The following is a 17,424-nucleotide window of genomic DNA, read 5'->3' as shown; positions in this document are numbered from 1 at the left end:
GAGTTCTTCCCGAAGGAGGTCAGAACATCAAAAAGCACGTTAAGGGATTTCTGAGGGGATGTAAGGTATAGGAGGATGTCATCCGCGTATAGCGAGATCCGATCCTCAAAGTCGGGAGTCCATCGAATGCCTTTCATCGAAGGCTCCCAACGGAGCCACTCCGCCAATGGTTCCAAGGCAAGGGCAAAAAGCAACGGGGACAGCGGGCAAACCTGCCGAGTGCCTCGCCCAAGTATAAAAACACTTGAGACCTTCCCGTTAACAACCACCTGAGCCAGGGGCTTTTAATAGAGAAGCTTCACCCAGGCGATGAATGTCGGACCAAACCCAAATTTGGAGAGAGCAGCCCAAAGATAGGGCCATTCTATAGTGTCGAAAGCCATAGTGGCGTCCAGGGGGGCCAAAATGGCCGGCTCAGTAAGAGTCCCAGCTATCGTGAGAACTCCGTGAAGTCTCCGAAGATTAAGGGCGGTATTCCGGTGTGGAATGAAACCAGATTGATCCGGATGGATCAAGTCGCTAATCACCTTAATCAATCGATTAGCTAGCAATTTGGCCAGTATTTTAGGTTCGGCATTGAGTAGTGAGATGGGCCTATACGAGGCACAACGATCGCGCGGCTTACCCTCCTTGTGGATTACCACGATGGTAGCTAGGCGCTGATCAACGGGTAGGGAACCAGAATCGAAAGCCTCAAGCAGCATACCCCTTAAGTAAGGCGCCATTTTGTCGGGTCGCAGCTTGTACAATTCAATGGGCAAACCATTGGGGCCCATTGCCTTACCAGAACGAAGGGAACGTATGGCGACAGCGACCTCATCTGTCGTAAGAGGTGCATCCATTAGGTCTCTATCATCATCAGAAAGGCGAGGCAGTGCAATGTCCCGCAACAACAGTTGGGAGTCCTCCTCATCCCTATCACTGACCGAGGCATACACGGTTCGGAAATGGTCAACAAAGCATTCAACAATACCAGCTGGGTCAGTAACACACTCACCATCCGGCCTTTCAATCACAGGGACGACACGATTCACTCTTTCTTTCTTATCCAGCCTCGCAATCAGTTTACCAGCCTTGTCGCCCACATCATATATCCTGCCTTGTTGCTCTCTATTCATCACTTTCGCCGCGTCGGTCACAAGGGCTCTATAATCAGCTTGTTTCAGACTGAGGGAATGCAATTTAGAACGAGTAACATCATCTTCAAGATCACTCTCAAGCACAGTTATGTCGGTTTCGAGGCGTACAAGTTCCTCATATTTAGCCTTCTTGGCAGCAGCAATCAACGACAGAGAATGTCCACGGATGACCGCGTTGAAGGCCTCCCACAATGAGATAGAAGAAGAAACAGACCCCACATTTTCATTGAAGTAATGGTCAATAGATTTTATCAGTTCAGAGCGGGTTTTAGGATTACGGAAATACCAGGGGTTTATGGGAGCCACTCTACCCTTGCTACCCACTCCAGCCTCAACACAAAGCCACAGGGGGGGTGATCAGAAATGCCCCTGGGAAGATGACGAATCTCTCTGATGGAGGAGGATTGGGCTGCTGGCATTAAAAAATAATCTAATCTGGAGAGACTACCATGGGCCCCCGAGTGAAAAGTATATTGCAGCTGCGTAGGGTGCATCAACCTCCAACTATCTATAAGCCAAAAGGTTTCCAACAGATCACTCAGCCACATTTAAGACCTAGCTAGATCCCTATGAGGGTAGCGATCCAAATTGCCCGAGACCACGGAGTTAAAGTCTCCACCCAGAATCAGAAGACCCTCAGGTAACCCCAGTATGAGCCACCCAATGTCAGCAAAGGCGGACGCCTGCAGGCCCGGAGGGACATACATTTTGAGTATAGAGAGTGTCTTACCCTCCCATCTACCTGTGAGCGCAGCGTAGCGCCCCCTGTCGTCGAGTATTACCTCATCAATTTCAAGGGGGAGAGAGGACCGGATTAGAATGCCCACCCCTCTGGAGCCGGAAGTGAATCCAGAGTGGGCGACTAGTCGATATCCACGTCTATTCATAGCCTGGCATGCGTTACCAATTAAGTGCGTTTCCTGCAGAAGAACAATATCGGGGGAATGACGTCTAAGGAATTGCAGCACAACCCCTCGTTTTATCCTGTCTCCCAACCCATTAACATTCCAGGACAGCAGTCTCAACTCACTACCCCCATCCCCGAGAAGGAAACAGAGCACACCCCCCACTAGACCCAATGATCGATGCAGATGAGAAAACAATACGATGCCTTGTGAAAAGAAACAAACACCACCCCCCCACCCCCCCCAACTTGAACCTGTTACAACGCTCCCCACCCTGCACCCCTGCGTACGACTCAAAAGCCACCCCAACTTGCAGTGTGCCTGTCGCCCAGTCATAGAACTAATCTACACAAAGAACCCAGGAGGAGGAAGAGTCCCCGTACACCCCAGCCACCCTCGGGCCAACCTAAAATAAGAACAAAGAACAAATATCCAAAACTCAGCTGACATACAGTTTGAAAGTTCAGACGTCGGGAACCACAATGTCACTCTTGCTCCGGCGAGCCACCGCTCAGTTTGATCGTCTCTTTTTGGCAAGGAATCAAGCCAGTCACTGACACTATCCGGACGATCAAAGAAAAACGTTTGTTCCTCATATTCGATCCGAAGTCTGGTTGGAAATAACATGGCGTACTTAAGGCCCAAATCTCGCATCCGTCGCTTCACTCCCTGAAACCCCATTCTCTGCCGTTGAACCAGTGGAGTAAAGTCGGGATAGAAGTTCACGGTGACGTTTTCAAACTTCACAGGGCCGCTCTCCCGAGAGGCTTGAAGGATAGCATCTCTGTCCCGAAAGTGGAAGAGTTTGGCAATAATGGATCTCGGGGGGGCACCCGGCTTCAGCTTCCCGCCCGGAACTCGATGGGCCCGTTCAACAGCAAAGAATTTACTGAGTCCGGCGGGGGTGAGATAATTCAGGACCAGATCCTCCACCAGGAGGTCGGTGGCAGAGTTCTCGGGATTTTCTGGAACACCAATGATGCTTACGTTATTACGCCGGGCCCTGTTTTCATAATCCTCAAGCCGACGGGCCATCGAGTCCTGTGAAGAACGCAAGTTGCCAATCTCAGACTGTATGTCCGTGACATCAGTAGTCAGGCTGGAGGTCTTCAAATCCAACGCCTTGACCCTCTCATTAGTCTTCGCCAGGTCCGCTCTAATCAGCGTGACATCGACAGCCACCGTATCAATCTTGGAGGCGAGGGCCTCGTACTGTTGTCCCATAGAGGCCTTCATGCTGGTGATGGCACTCATGACATCTTGAAGTGATACCTCCGTAGGCGCCGTAGGATCTGCAATAGGGTCTTCAGGAGTACGGCCGGTACCACTGGGGGAACCCTTCAGATGGGTGTAGCGATCCATCACGTTGGTTTGAGTTTGTCCCCCTCGTAGAGGCGTCTTTGTCTTGCGCCGCTCTGTGTCCGGTCTGGTGGCCATATTGGAAAAAGTGCCCCGGAGGGGCCCTCGAGACCTGGTGAAAATGGCCGATCGTAATGAGGCCAAAAGTAAATGAAAATGGGCCAAATGAACGGAAATGCCAATAGGGCTGGAGGCCAGATGCTCACGGAAGATGGCACTCAACAGTAGAGCGAAGCCAAGCCGGATCGGGGGTGGATCTGAGAGAATGCCAGTCAAACAGAGCCCGGAGTAGGAAAGTGAAACTGAAAGTTGAAGTGAGGCCGCCTGGGGGAAGACCCCTCTGGCCGTTGTTGTTCAACTACTCCTCGGCCTGCAGAGCAACAGAGCCCCCGGCCTCGTCCCGGGGCAGGCCGTAAAAGTTCGAGTCGATGGAAAAGCGGCTCCCGACGTCCGATTTCAATTTTAAAAGGAATATTCAGGTCAGCCAAAGTTCGCCTTCAAAAGCCCATCTTTAGAATCAGGATATAGCCAGGATATTTGAGAAAGGGCGGCGCGGGTCTCGGGAGCTCTGTGCTCACGCGACCATCTTGGATGCCCGCGAAGCTCCTCCTCTCGGAAATTACAATTTAAAAAAATATATTTATCCTACTCAATTAGTGGTTAATCCCTCAAATGTTCTAAAACATTTTCTGCAGGTCTCATTATTTTTCTCATATTTAAATTTGTCTGATAATTTGTAATAGTTATTGTCATTCAATTGTCTCTTTTCAGATACATATCTAGTAGTCAGACCACCACATTACCACTTTAATCTGATTTCTTAATGACCACTTATCGTTTAGTTTTCTCAGGACTTTCAACTGCTGTTCACTTAAATTTCCACAAATGAAATTTCTCTTTTTGTCAATCCTCTTAAACTCTTTAACCGCACCTCTTTCAAATAAGTCTATTGCTTCATTGGTCATTTGGGGTAAAAATTTAGATTTTGGTTTAAAACCACTTTCACTCACATAATCTCACATACTCTATCTCTACATCAACATTGATCAGATTTCACAAAGGATTATCTATCCAATTATCATTCCCTTCAATTTCTCTCATTGTCTATAAGATATCAATATCCTCTGATGCTAAATTTGAAGCCTTCTCTTTTTTTAGGCTGAGCCACAACTGTTTTGTTAGCATACCACCTCTTTAGTTTTAATTTTAGTGTAAAGTGAAACAGATCAATCCTACTGTTAGTGTAATTAAAGGGGGCTATGGGACTAAAGGATAAACCCAACGCTAAAACTTCTGATCTGAAAGAAACGCATAGATTCCTTACCTTAGAATCATCCCCAGGCGTTAGACTGGATCTGGAAAGTTTTCGTCAGCAGTACCCCTCTCCTGAACTTGGCATGCTAATTCCTACCTTGGCTACGGAGGAGGGTGCGAGTTATGCAGTGGTGCTGTGTAGGGTGGCCGAGGCTCTCCACCTCGAACTCCCTACAGTGGCCGTCAGGACAAACCTCCTGACAGAAGTGCTTCAGCCGGCGGCTACCTCTGTGGAGCCACTGCTGCCTTTTTATGATGAACTTTCGGACATTCTTTTGGGCACATGGTCCAGGCCCAACACAGGGGCTCCTGTGGATAGGAACGTGGCCCGACACCATCGCCCAGCCCCAGGCGACCCCCTCTTTCTCTCACAACACCCCACCACTGAGAGCGTGGTTGTCCAAGCCTCTACGTCCCAAAGCGCCTTCCCTACCACACCTCCGGATACGGAATCCAAGAGACTGGAACAATATGGGAAGAAGATATTTTCTTCTGCCAGTTCAGGGCTATAGTCTGTGAACACTGCGCCACTGTATCCCACACTTTGTGTGGGATACAGTGGCGCAGGTGCTGCCTCAATGTCTGAAGGAGGCCCGGACAGTGCTCTGTAAGGTTATTGCGCAAGGGAGAGATGCGGCAAAGTTCACAGTACGATGTGGCCTTGACACCGCCGACTCGCTGGCAGGGAGATTTCCAGGATGGTGGAACTCCGCCACCGCGCCTGGCTGAGGACTACTGGCGGCACGGGGATGTCCAGAACAACCAGATGAAAATGCCCTTTGATGGCATTCGCCTTTTTGGCAGCAAGGCCGATAGCGGGTTGGAGCGTTTTAAGGACTCGCAGGTTACGGTTAAGTCCTTGGGCCTTTCGGCCACTCGCCCTCCTCCACCTTCTGCTTTTCACTCATTTTGTGGCAATGGAAGGGGTGCCACAACACGCTCGTTCCAGAGCCACAGGCCGCAGCAGCAGTCTCAGCGCGACCGTGTCAGGGGGCCAGCGGGCAGGTCAGTCCACCTCCACCCCAGCACCACTGCCTCCAAAACTTCCTAGTCTGGTTTTTCAGGCCCATCAAACGCCAGTGAGTGGCAAGATTCGCCATCACCTCCCCCACTGGCGCACCATCACTACGGACAGGTGGGTTTTACAAATAGTCCAGAGGAGCTACTCCCTCCCCTCCAGCCATGCCACCCCAGTACCACTGCATGTCGGGGGATCACTTGGCACTTCTTCAACAGGAAGATGTGGCCCTCTTGGCCAAGGGGGGCATCAGGCGTGTTCCTGCACCAGAAGTAGGCCATTGGTTGTTATTCCCACTACTTTCTGATGCCCAAGAAGGACAAAGGCCTGCGTCCTATCTTAGACCTCCAGAACGTCAATCGCTTCCTCCGGAAGGAGAAGTTCAAGATGTTTACTCTGGCTCAGGTCTTGTCTGCTCTCGACCCTGGAGACTGGATGATAGCGTTGGATCTGCAGGACGCATATCTCCATATTCCCGTCCTGCCAGCCCACCGGCGTTACCAGCGGTTTACGGTAGTCCATGAGCACTTTCAGTTTACCACGCTCCCCTTTGGCCATACCAGTGCCCCACAGGTGTTCACGAAAGTGATGGCGGTGGTCGCAGCTCATCTGCGCAGATCAGGGGTTCCAGTCTTCCCCTATCACGATGACTGGCTGTTGAAGGTGGGATCATCCCAGGCAGTCCTCTCCCACCTCCAGACTATGGCTGACCTCCTGCATTTGCTGGGGTTCTCCATCAATGTGCCGAAGTCACACCTTATTACCTCTCAGAAGCTCCTCTTCATCGGAGCGGTTCGGGATACGACACTCTTTCAGGTCTATCCTCCCGAACGCCGAGTCCAGGATATTCAGGCTCTGATTCCGATCTATTGGCATCTATCCTGGGTTTCTGTCAGGCAGACCCTGAGGCTGCTGGGCCTCATGGCCTCCTGCATCCTGCTGGTCGATAATGCCAGATGGCATATGCGGGCTCTACAGTGGGACCTGAAGTTCCAGTGGACGCAGCACCAGGGGAACCTGTCCGAGTCCGTCCATATCTCAGAGTGCACTACAAGACAGTTGCAGTGGTGGCTCACAAATCGGCATTGGGTAAATGGCAGATCCCTCTCCCTTTCCCTACCGGAGCACACAGTGATGACGGATGCATCCCTCCTGGGATGGGGTGGCCACATGGGAGAGGCGGAGATCAGAGACCTCTGGTCTCTTGCGGAGTCCCGGCTCCATATCAACCTTCTGGAGCTTCGGGCGATCCGACTTGCACTGAAGGCCTTCCTCCCTCTGTCCGGGGAAGAGTAGTGCAGGTGTTCACAAACAATACCTCCGCCATGTGGTACTGCAACAAACAGGGCTGGTGGCGTTGTGGACCCTATGTCAGGAGGCTCTGCGCCTCTGGACATGGCTGGAACATCAGGGCATTTCACTGGTGGTTCAACACCTGGCCGGTTCACTGAACGCCAGGGCGGACAAACTTAGCCGCAGGTGCATGATGGATCATGAATTCCATCTTCACTCGGACGTGGCGCAAGGTCTCTTTCAACAGCGGGGAGAGCCTTGGTAGGATCTTTTCGCCACCGAAGAGAACGCGCAATGTCAGCAGTTCTGCGTGTTGGAATTTCCAAGGCGGCACTCGCTTGGCGACACTTTTTGTCGTGAGTGGAGTTGCGGTCTGTTATATGCCTATACCGCTTCTACCCAGAGTGCTGAAGAAGATCAGGCGCGACCGGGCCCAAGTCATTCTTGTGGCTCCGGACTGGGCTCGAAGAGTATGGTATCCCAAGCTACTCAGTATGACCATGATCCCTCGATCCAACTTCCTCTTCGGGAGGATCTTCTGTCGCAGCAGCAGGGGACGGTCCTCCACCCGAACCTGTCCAGTCTCCATTTCCTTGCATGGAGATTGAGCTGCGACAGTTGATTCCTTTTGACTTGCCTCCTGAAGTTTGTAATGGTATTCTGGCGGCCAGGCGGCACTCCACTAAGTTGGTATATTTATTTAGTGTGTTTTATATAGTGCGCAGCTACCCCAACGGGGTGTCCCGGCGCTCCTAGGTGTGTGATGAGGTTTCCTGCCTGCAGGTGGAACAAATGTGTGGCTTGGTGCACAGCAAAGGCTGTGGATCCCCTCTCTGCCCCTCTTTCAGAAGTCCTTTTGTTTCTTCTTTCTTTGGAACCAGCAGGGATCTACTCTGGGCACTATCAAGGGCTACCTTTCTGCTATTTCAGCCTTTCTCAAGCTCCCTGACCAGCCCTCTCTCTTCAAGTCCCCTGTTGTAAATAGATTCCTCAAAGGCATTACTCACCTTTTCCCTCATATTCCTTTTGTGATGCCACAGTGGGACTTGAATCTGGTTCTCACCTATTTAGTGTGCACTCCCTTTGAGCCTCTTCACAATTGTCCTCTGCGTCTCTTGACCCTAAAGACTGCTTTCCTGGTTGCCATCACCGATCGCTAGGAGAGTGAGTGATCTCCAGGCTCTTTCTTGTAAACCTCCTTTTCTGTCTGTCCATCTGGACAAGGCTGTGCTCCAAACCGGTCCATCCTTTTTGCCAAAAGTTGTTCCTGCTTTTCGCATCGGGCAAGCCATCACTTTGCCCACATTCTTTCCGCCTCTGCATCCTTTTAGAGAGGATAAGAGGCTCCACCGTCTGGACTCAAAACGTGCGCTCTCATTTTACTTGAACCGCACACAACAGTTCCGGGTGGATGGCCAGCTCTTTCTTGGCTACGTTGGTGCAAAGAATGGTCGGGCCGTACACTAGCGGACTATTTCCAGATGGGTCGTCTTGTGTATTAAAGCCTGTTATTCTCTGGCTAAGAAGAAGCCTCCGGTGGGGCTGCACGCCCATTCTACCAGGGCAACGGACGCCACTACAGCATTGGGAGGTGGTGTCCCCCTGCCAGACGTCTGTCAGGCAGCTACTTGGGCCTCGCTGCACACTTTTACTAAGCACTATTGTCTGGACAGCCAAGTCCGGAGAGACTCTTCTTTGGCTGTTCTGTTCTCCAGGACTTCCTGGTGTGATCTTGGTTCGCAGATCCACCTCCGGGGTTGGTATTGCTGGGGTATCTATTCTAAGGTACGGAATCTATCACTATGTGTTTCTTTCAGATGAACAAGTTACTTACCTTCGGTAACAATATATCTGTAAGAAACATTAGTAGTGAAAGATTCCTTACCGTCCCACCCATCCTCCCCGTTCTGCGTACTGATTTCTAGGGTTAAGATCATCCCTTTCAGGGCCCTAGTTTCAAGGCAGCAGTGGTCAGTATCTTGCATGGCTCTGCGTTCCTGGCGTGAAAAGTCGTGTACGGAACTGACGTCCGCACACGAGGGCGGCGTCTAAGTAGCTGCCGCAACGTCCTCTCGGCGACCACGACGTCAACGACTGACGCGGATCCGCAGGACACCCCCTTTCAACGTGCAGGTGTACTGCTGACGAAAACTTTCCGGATCCAGTCTGACGCCTGGGGTAGTTCTTAGGTAAGGAATCTATCACTATTAATGTTTCTTACAGATATATCGTTACCGAAGGAAAAGTTAAACAGAATGAAATGTATGCAGCTCTCAACATGATAAACATTGTTATAAGCGGGCCGCCATATGAATTCCCCAATATTGTAAACCCTTGTAGTCCTACTCTGATGGTGGTGGGGAAATCGCATGTTTCTGTGGTATGAGGCAGCAAACACATTGACCCGTGAACAAGAAGCGAAGGCTTCAAAACACGCCAGACGCTAATGCTGCTTTAAAAAAAACTCGCAGAAGGAACTGAGCCACGTCCCTTCTCTTTCTTTGTATGTCGACAGCATGCTAGAGGAGAAAATGTGGTGATATATATATTCACACAAAAAACAAAGGTTACAGGGAAGCTACAGTTAGGCATAGATTTCACACGCACAAAACCAGAGAAATTCAGCAGTTAGTTATCTAAGCTAACTATAACTTGCGCCCCCGCAATCCACAGCTCATGATGTCATATATTACATCACTCATGACAAGGTAGGTGATATCACTCATGACATCTCAAATGACATCACTGATGACATCCTCCACAGAATCTCTGATGTACCCTCTCACACCCCAATATAACCTTTCATTTGCCCACTTCAACTTCACCACTAGAATTCTCAAAACCATTGACACACCCACTCACTGATTCATGGGACTACACACACAGCTATACAATCACACATACACTAACTCACTCATGAAGAAAAGTCAGAGATCCTGCTATTTGGTCAATTTCCCCTCAATTTCAGATAGCAGCTCTGGCCTCCTGGGTACCCTTTACCGACCTCTACAGGAAAGCCATAAAAAAAACTTGGGTGTCTGGTTCGATGAAGCTCTTTCCCCGGGTGTTGCTTCGGCCTGCTTAAAACTTTTTGAAAATGTTTCCCTCTCCTGCCGCAGGCGGCGAGGGAAACTGTCACCTGTGCGTTAATCTGGTCTCTGCTGGATTACCCCAATGCTCTCTATGCTGGTGTTCCGGGCTACCTGCTGAAGAAGCTACAGGTGGTTCAAAATACCGCTGTCAGACTCCTATCGGGTCTGTCGGCTAGGGACAGTGTGCATCAACAGTTGCACTCTCTTCATTGCCTCCCCATGGTGGATAGAGTGAAATTTAAAACTCTTGATTTTGACCCACCTTGCTCTTCATGGGGGTGTCCCTCTCTACTTACAGAGGCGCTTCTACTTTTATGTTCCTGCATGTTCCTTGCGTTCTTCTTTCTTATTTTATGCCCAGGTCCCACGCTTTAAGCGTCGGAGGATAGGGGGCAGCTCTTTTTCAGTGAAAGCGGCGGTTGCATGGAATGCTCTTCCTCTTGCCCTGCGCACCGTTCAGGATCCAGTTGTTTTCAAGAAGAAATTGAAAACTCATGTATTCACCTGAAGCCCAGTGCATTACCCTGTTTGGTTTCGGGCTGGTACACTCATGAGTAGGCGCGTGCGTTATACATTTATATAACATACCATAATATTAATACAGCCACTGATCTATCTACTCATACAGCCACTCACTTACTGTCCCTCATGAAGCTACTCGCACACTTACTCAGTCACCTATAGAGTTAATCACACAAGTATTTACTCACCTATACAGTTATACACACACCCACTAATTTACTCATACAGATACTAACATTCTCACTCACCTATATAGTCACTGACACAAGCACGCACTCGCCCATACGGCCACTATCGCAATCACTCAGTCACACATACACTCACTCATATACTCCCAACACTCACCTATATAGCCTTTCACATATGCAGTTTCTCACCCAATTACCACTGACACATCCATTCGCTCACTGACACAGCTGTACACACTCACCCGTACAGCCCCTCACACACACACACACACACTGACCCATAGAGCCACTGACTCACCCAGTCACTTATCCGTACAAGCAGTTAAACACCTCACACACCCACACAGACATTGAGACATCCATAGATGTACTCAGACAACACGGACGGACGGATACAAGATCCATAGGTAGGACAGCCCCAACCACCCGGGAGGGGGGCCTCGCCATCGCCCACAAGAACACCCTCCGCCTCACCACCTCCAGCAAAACTTTCCCCTCCACCGAACACCTGCACTTCCAGGCCCAGCCCTAAATCCACACTATGCGGAACCCTCGTCTATAGACCCCCAGGACCCCTTTCGCCGCCACCATCACCGACCTCATCGCACCCCACGCCATCTCCTCGATGAACTACATACTCATTGGAGACCTGAACTTCCACCTTGACAACCCCAGCGACCCCAACTCCACCACCCTTCGTAACAACCTATCCAACATCGGACTTAAACAACTCATCACCACACCGACCCACAGGGCAGGACACACCCTCACCCCAGCTTTGATGCAGAAAACAGCATTCGCTTCAATCACACAACGCAACCCCCATGGACCGATTACCACTGCGTACATTTCACCGTCGACAAACCCAAGGCACCCAAACCAGCCCCATGCCCACCACAAAGGAACTGGAGCACGGTCAATGACAGGCAATTCAACTCCACCCTCACCCGAGACAACCACACCTCGACATCCGACGCCAACGTCGCAGCCAGAGAACTCCATACTTGGATCTCCAACCACGCAGACAAGCTCGCCCTGCTACGCAACCCCGACAAACAGAGCCCCAGGAAAGCCGCCTAGTTCACCACCGATCTCCAAGAAGCCATGCGCGCCTGGAGAAGAACTGGAGAAACACTAAGGCATCCAAAAACTACACCACCTACAAGGACGCCATGATGGATTACCACAACCGAATCAGACCACCAAGAAGACTTTCATCCATAACAAAATCCTCGCCAACTCCAAGGAACTCTTCAGTGTCATTCAGGAATTCATCAAGCCCCGCAGCGAAGCTATTGACACCACCCTGTCAGAAGACCTCTGCGATAAGTTTGGAACCTACTTCCACCTCAGGATCAAAAACCTCTAAGACAACTTCATCGACCATCCACCAGACGCCACAGCCAGCCTGCCACCCAGACACACCAGCCAGCCAACCATCTCCTCCTGGATGCCGATCACGGCCGAAGACACTGCCTCGACCATGAAAGGCATCCACTCAGGGGTCCCACACATCTACCTCAGAGCCGCCATCGCACCCGAACTACAACGCATCATGAACACCACCGTTGAAACAGGCACCTTCCCAGACAACGCTCAGAAGTCAAGTTCCTGCTCAAGAAGCCCACAGCTGACCCCATCAACCTCAAGAACTACCGGCCCATCGCGCTCCTCCCCTTCGCTGCAAAAGTTGCAGAAAAAACAGCAAACTGGGAACTGACATGATTCATCGAAGACTACGCTGTTCTTGACCCATCCCAGTCCAGATTCCGAAGCAACCACAGCACCGAGACCACCCTACTCACCACCACAGACGACATCCGCACCCTCCTGGACCAAGGCCTCACCGCAGCCCTTATTCTACTCGACCTATCAGAAGCTTTCAACACTGTCGCCCACCGCACACTCATCGCCAGACTACACGAGGCCGGCATACAATAAACAGCCCTAGACTGGATCCGATCATTTTTCACCGGAAGAAGACAAAGAATCAGACTACCACCCTTCCTCTCTGACCCCACGAAAATCACCTGCGGAGTCCCACAGGTGTCATCCCTGAGCCCAACCCTCTTTAACATGTACATGGTCCCCCTCACCGCCATCGCCCGACAACACAGCCTCACCATCGTATCCTACACTGAAGACACCCAGCTCATCCTCTCCCTCACCAAAGACCCCACCACCGCCAAACTCAAATTCCAGAAAGAAATGCAGGACGTCGCAGTCTGGATGACCAACAGCTGCCTAAAGCTCAATGCCGAAAAGACAGAAGTCCTAGTCCTCGGAACCACCCCTTCAGCATGGGACAACACCTGGTGGCCGACCGCCCTCGGAAGCGCACCAACCCCCTCGGACCACGCCAAAAACCTCAGCATTGTACTCTACTCATCCCTCACCATGAATCGACAGATCTGAAAGAAACACGTTAGTGATAGATTCCTTACCTTAGAATATCCCCAGGCGTCAGACTGGATCCGGAAAGTTTTGATAGCAGTGCCCCTGCGTGTCAGTAGGTGGTGTTGTGCGGCTCCGCATCTGTCGCTGGCATTGTATGCGCTGAGATGACGTCACGCAGACTACTTAGGCGCCACCTATGCGCACTGACGTCAGTTCTTTCTTTTTCCGCACCAGCAAGCGCAGATCCGGATTGAGCAGGTACCTTAGTCACTTTTTGGCTACTCTTTTGAGACTTTTGTCTCCCCTTTTTTCTCCCCTTTTTTCTCCTGGTGCACGTAGGGATGCCCGGCTTTAAGTCTTGTGGGATGTCAGTGGCAGACACCCATGATGGGTGCCTCTACTGCCTGGAGACAGATCGGGACTGTCGAGCCATGGCCCCGAAGGCCTTGCGGGAGAGGCGTCGGAAATTGCTGGACGTCCGAGATTTGTCACGCCGCCGCTCTGAGTCCAAGGACTGTTCCCGCGACCGCTCGTGGGACCGGAGCCGTCGCTCCTCGGGCTCCAAGCCTTCGCCTTCAGATTCCAGTAAGCAACGCCATAAAAAGAAGTCAAAGAAGTGTGTTTGCTCTCCGATGTCGCTCCTCGGACGAGGGGGACAGGGGCTCCGCCGGAGCCTGGGAGTCCCGCGACCTACCCGCCATACCCGGGTCTGTCGGTGAGTTTCTTGCTGCCATGGACCGCCTTTATAGGCCTCGGACTCCTGCCAGCGCGCCTTTGTGCACCGCGGTTCCGTGTCCAAATCCAGCTGGCCCGGCAGCACCGCCGCTGGCTCTGGCCCCGGCGCCACAGGATCCTGTGCCGCTGGCTCCGGCGCCACGAGGTGCAGCGCCGCTGGCTCCAGCCCCGGCGCTGCCCTCTGCCCCACCCCCGGCGCCACAATGGGTGTTGTTTATCCCACCCTTGCCTCGGTTCCCGGTCCTTTTTTTCCGGCCTGGGATCCGCATTGGGAAGCGGCTCCGGCCCGGCCCCGGCCGACGCCGTTCTCAGCGCCGTTCCCGACGCTGTCCGTCCCTTCTCCGGCGCGCGACCGGCTCCTTCGCCGGAGGCGGACGAGGACTAGGGCGGGTCCAAGGACCCTCTGGCCCGGCAATGTGATTCCGAGCAAGATTGGGTGGACAACCTGGAGGACGCTGGCGAACTCGATGTCTCTTCTGACCTGGGGTTTGCCTCTCCTCCGCCTCCCATGGAGAAGGGTGCTTCCTACACCATGGTGCTCCGTTGGGCTGCGGAGGCTCTCAATCTCGACCTCCCTACAGTGGCCCTCAAAATCAACTTCCTTACGGAGGTGCTCCAGATGGCGTCTGCATCGTCGGAGTCGTTGCTTCCTTTCAATGAGGCCCTGACCGAGGTCCTCTTGGGCACTTGGTTGCGGCCGGCCACGGGGGCGCCGGTGGATAAAAACGTCGCCAGGCGTCACCGCCTGGCGCCTGGTGATCCCGCCTTCCTGACCACTCACCCTACGCCTGAGAGACTAGTCATTCAGGCCTCGATGTCACAGAGTGCTTTTCCCACGGCTCTGCCGGATAAGGACTCTAAAAGGCTGGAGAAATTAGGCAAGAGGCTGTTCTCATCGGCCAGCTTAGGGCTGTGGTCGGTTAACACCGCCTGCTTGTTGGGCCGTTACTTCCAAGCAGTGTGGGATTCTGTTGCTCAGGTCTTGCCTCAGTGTTCTGAGGAGGTCCAGGCTGTCTTTTCCCAAGCGATTGCTGAAGGTAAGGATGCGGCTAAGATTGCCATCAGGTGTGGTTTGGACACCGCTGATTCCTTGGGCAGGGCAATTTCCACGACTGTGGCATTGTGGCGCCACGCCTGGTTGGGTTCCCCCACACCGGTGGGTGGCAGGGTCCGCCACCACCTCCACCACTGGTGCGAAATTACATCAGACAGATGGGTGCTGCAGATAATCTGCAAGGGTTACTCCCTTCCCTTTCAGTATTCCCCACCAGCCATGCCACCCCGGTGCCACCGCATGTCGGGTGATCATTTGGTTCTTCTCCGACAGGAAGTCACGACCCTCTTGGCCAAGGGGGCCATCGAGTGCATTCCTGGGCAGGAAGTAGGGAGTGGTTGTTATTCCCACTACTTTCTGATCCCCAAGAAGGACAAGGGGGGTCTGCGCCGCATCTTGGACCTCTGTGACGTCAATCGCTTCCTCCAGAAGGAGAAGTTCAAGATGCTGACTCTGGCTTAGGTTCTGGCTGCCCTAGACCCTGGAGACTGAATGGTAGCGTTGGATTTGCTGGACGCTTATTTTCACATTCCCATTATACCGGCCCACCGTCGTTTCCTGCGGTTCATGGTGGGCCAGGAGCATTTTCAGTTTGCCGTGCTCGCCTTCAGCCTTACCAGCACTTCTTGGGTGTTCAGTAAAGTGATGGCAGTGATCGCAGCTCATCGGGGCAGGTCTAGGGTGTCAGTCTTCCCCTAGCTCGACGACTGGTTGTTGAAGGCGGGCTCGCCCCAGACAGTCGTCAGCCACCTTCAGACTACGGCCGACCTCCTCCATCTGCTGGGGTTTTCCATCAATGTGCCGAAGTCGCATCTGAGTCCCTCTCTGAAGCTCCCCTTCATCGGAGCGGTTCTGGATTCAACGCTGTTTCGGGTCTATCCTCCCGAGCAGGGAGTCCGGGATATTCAGGCTATGATTCTGATCTTTCGGCCTCTATCCCGGGTTTCAGTCAGGATCACCCTCCGGCTCCTGGGCCTCTTGGCCTCCTGCATCCTGCTGGTGCAACATGCCAGATGGCATATGCGGGCTCTGCAGTGGGACCTGAAGTTCCAGTGGGCACTATATCAGGGCAACCTGTCCGATCATATCTAGATCTCGGGCACTGCTCAGCAGTTGCAGTGTTGGCTCACGAATCGCGATTGGGTCAGTGGCAGATCCCTCTCCCTTCCCCAACCGGAGCACACAGTGGTGACGGATGCGTCCCTCCTGGGATGGGGTGTCCACTTGGGAGAGGCGGAGATCAAAGGCCTCTGGTCTCCGGCAGAGTCCCAGCTCCATATCAACCTTTTGGAGCTGCGGGCTATCCAAATTGCACTGAAGGCATTCCTTCCCTCTGTCCGGGTAAGTGTGGTGCAGGTGTTCACGGACAACACCACAGCCATGTGGTATTGCAACAAACAGGGCAGGGTGGGGTCGTGGATCCTATGTCAGGAGGCTCTGCGCCTCTGGACGTGGCTGGAACATCAAGGCATTACCTTGGTGGTTCAACACCTGGCAGGTTCTCTGAATGCCAGGGCGGACAAACTCAGCCTCCGGTGCTTGATAGATCACGAATGGCGTCTGAACTCGGACGTGGCACAAGGTCTCTTTCGGCAGTGGGAGGAGCCTTGGTTAGATCTATTCGCCACCGAACAGAACGCGCAATGTCATCAGTTTTGCGCGTTGGAATTTCCAAGGCGGCACTCGCTCTGAGATGCTTTTCATCGCGAGTGGAGTTGCTGTCTGTTGTACCGCTTTCCGCCTATACCACTTCTGCCCAGATTGCTGAAGAAGATTCCGCGCGACCGGGCCCAAGTTATTCTTGGGGCTCTGGATTGGGCACGAAGATACTGGTATCCCGAGCTACTCAGCATGGCGATCGGTCCCCCGATCCGACTGCCTCATCCGGAGGATCCTCTGTTGCAGCAGTAGGGGAAGGTCCTCCACCCGAACCTGTCCAGCCTCCACCTCCATGCGTGGAGATTGAGCGGCGACAGTTGACCGCTTTCTATCTTCCTCCCAAAGTCTGTGATGTGCTTTTGGCAGCCAGGCGTTCCTCCACTAAAATGGTATACGCCTGTAGGTGGAACAAATTTGTGGCATGGTGCACAGCGAAGGCTGTGGATCCCCTTTCTGCCCCTCTTTCCGAAGTCCTTCTGTTTCTTCTATCCTTGGCCCAGCAAGGGTCTGCTCTGGGCACTATTAAAGGTTATCTTTCTGCCATCTCCGCCTTTCTACGGCTTCCTGATCAGCCTTCTCGTTTTTAGTCCCCGATTGTTTTAAAATTAATTTTTATTTGCATTTTATCAAAACTCAACATTACAGTCGTGAAATCAGCAGTACATAGACCTCTACTCCCACTCCCACTCCCACCCACCTCAAAGCTATACATTTCTTTCACAATGCGTAACACCCTAGTTCAACTTCCA

Source organism: Lissotriton helveticus, chromosome 10, assembly GCF_964261635.1.
Source record: "Lissotriton helveticus chromosome 10, aLisHel1.1, whole genome shotgun sequence".
NCBI classification, from domain to species: Eukaryota; Metazoa; Chordata; class Amphibia; order Caudata; family Salamandridae; genus Lissotriton; species Lissotriton helveticus.
Note: the sequence above shows the minus strand (reverse complement) of the source record.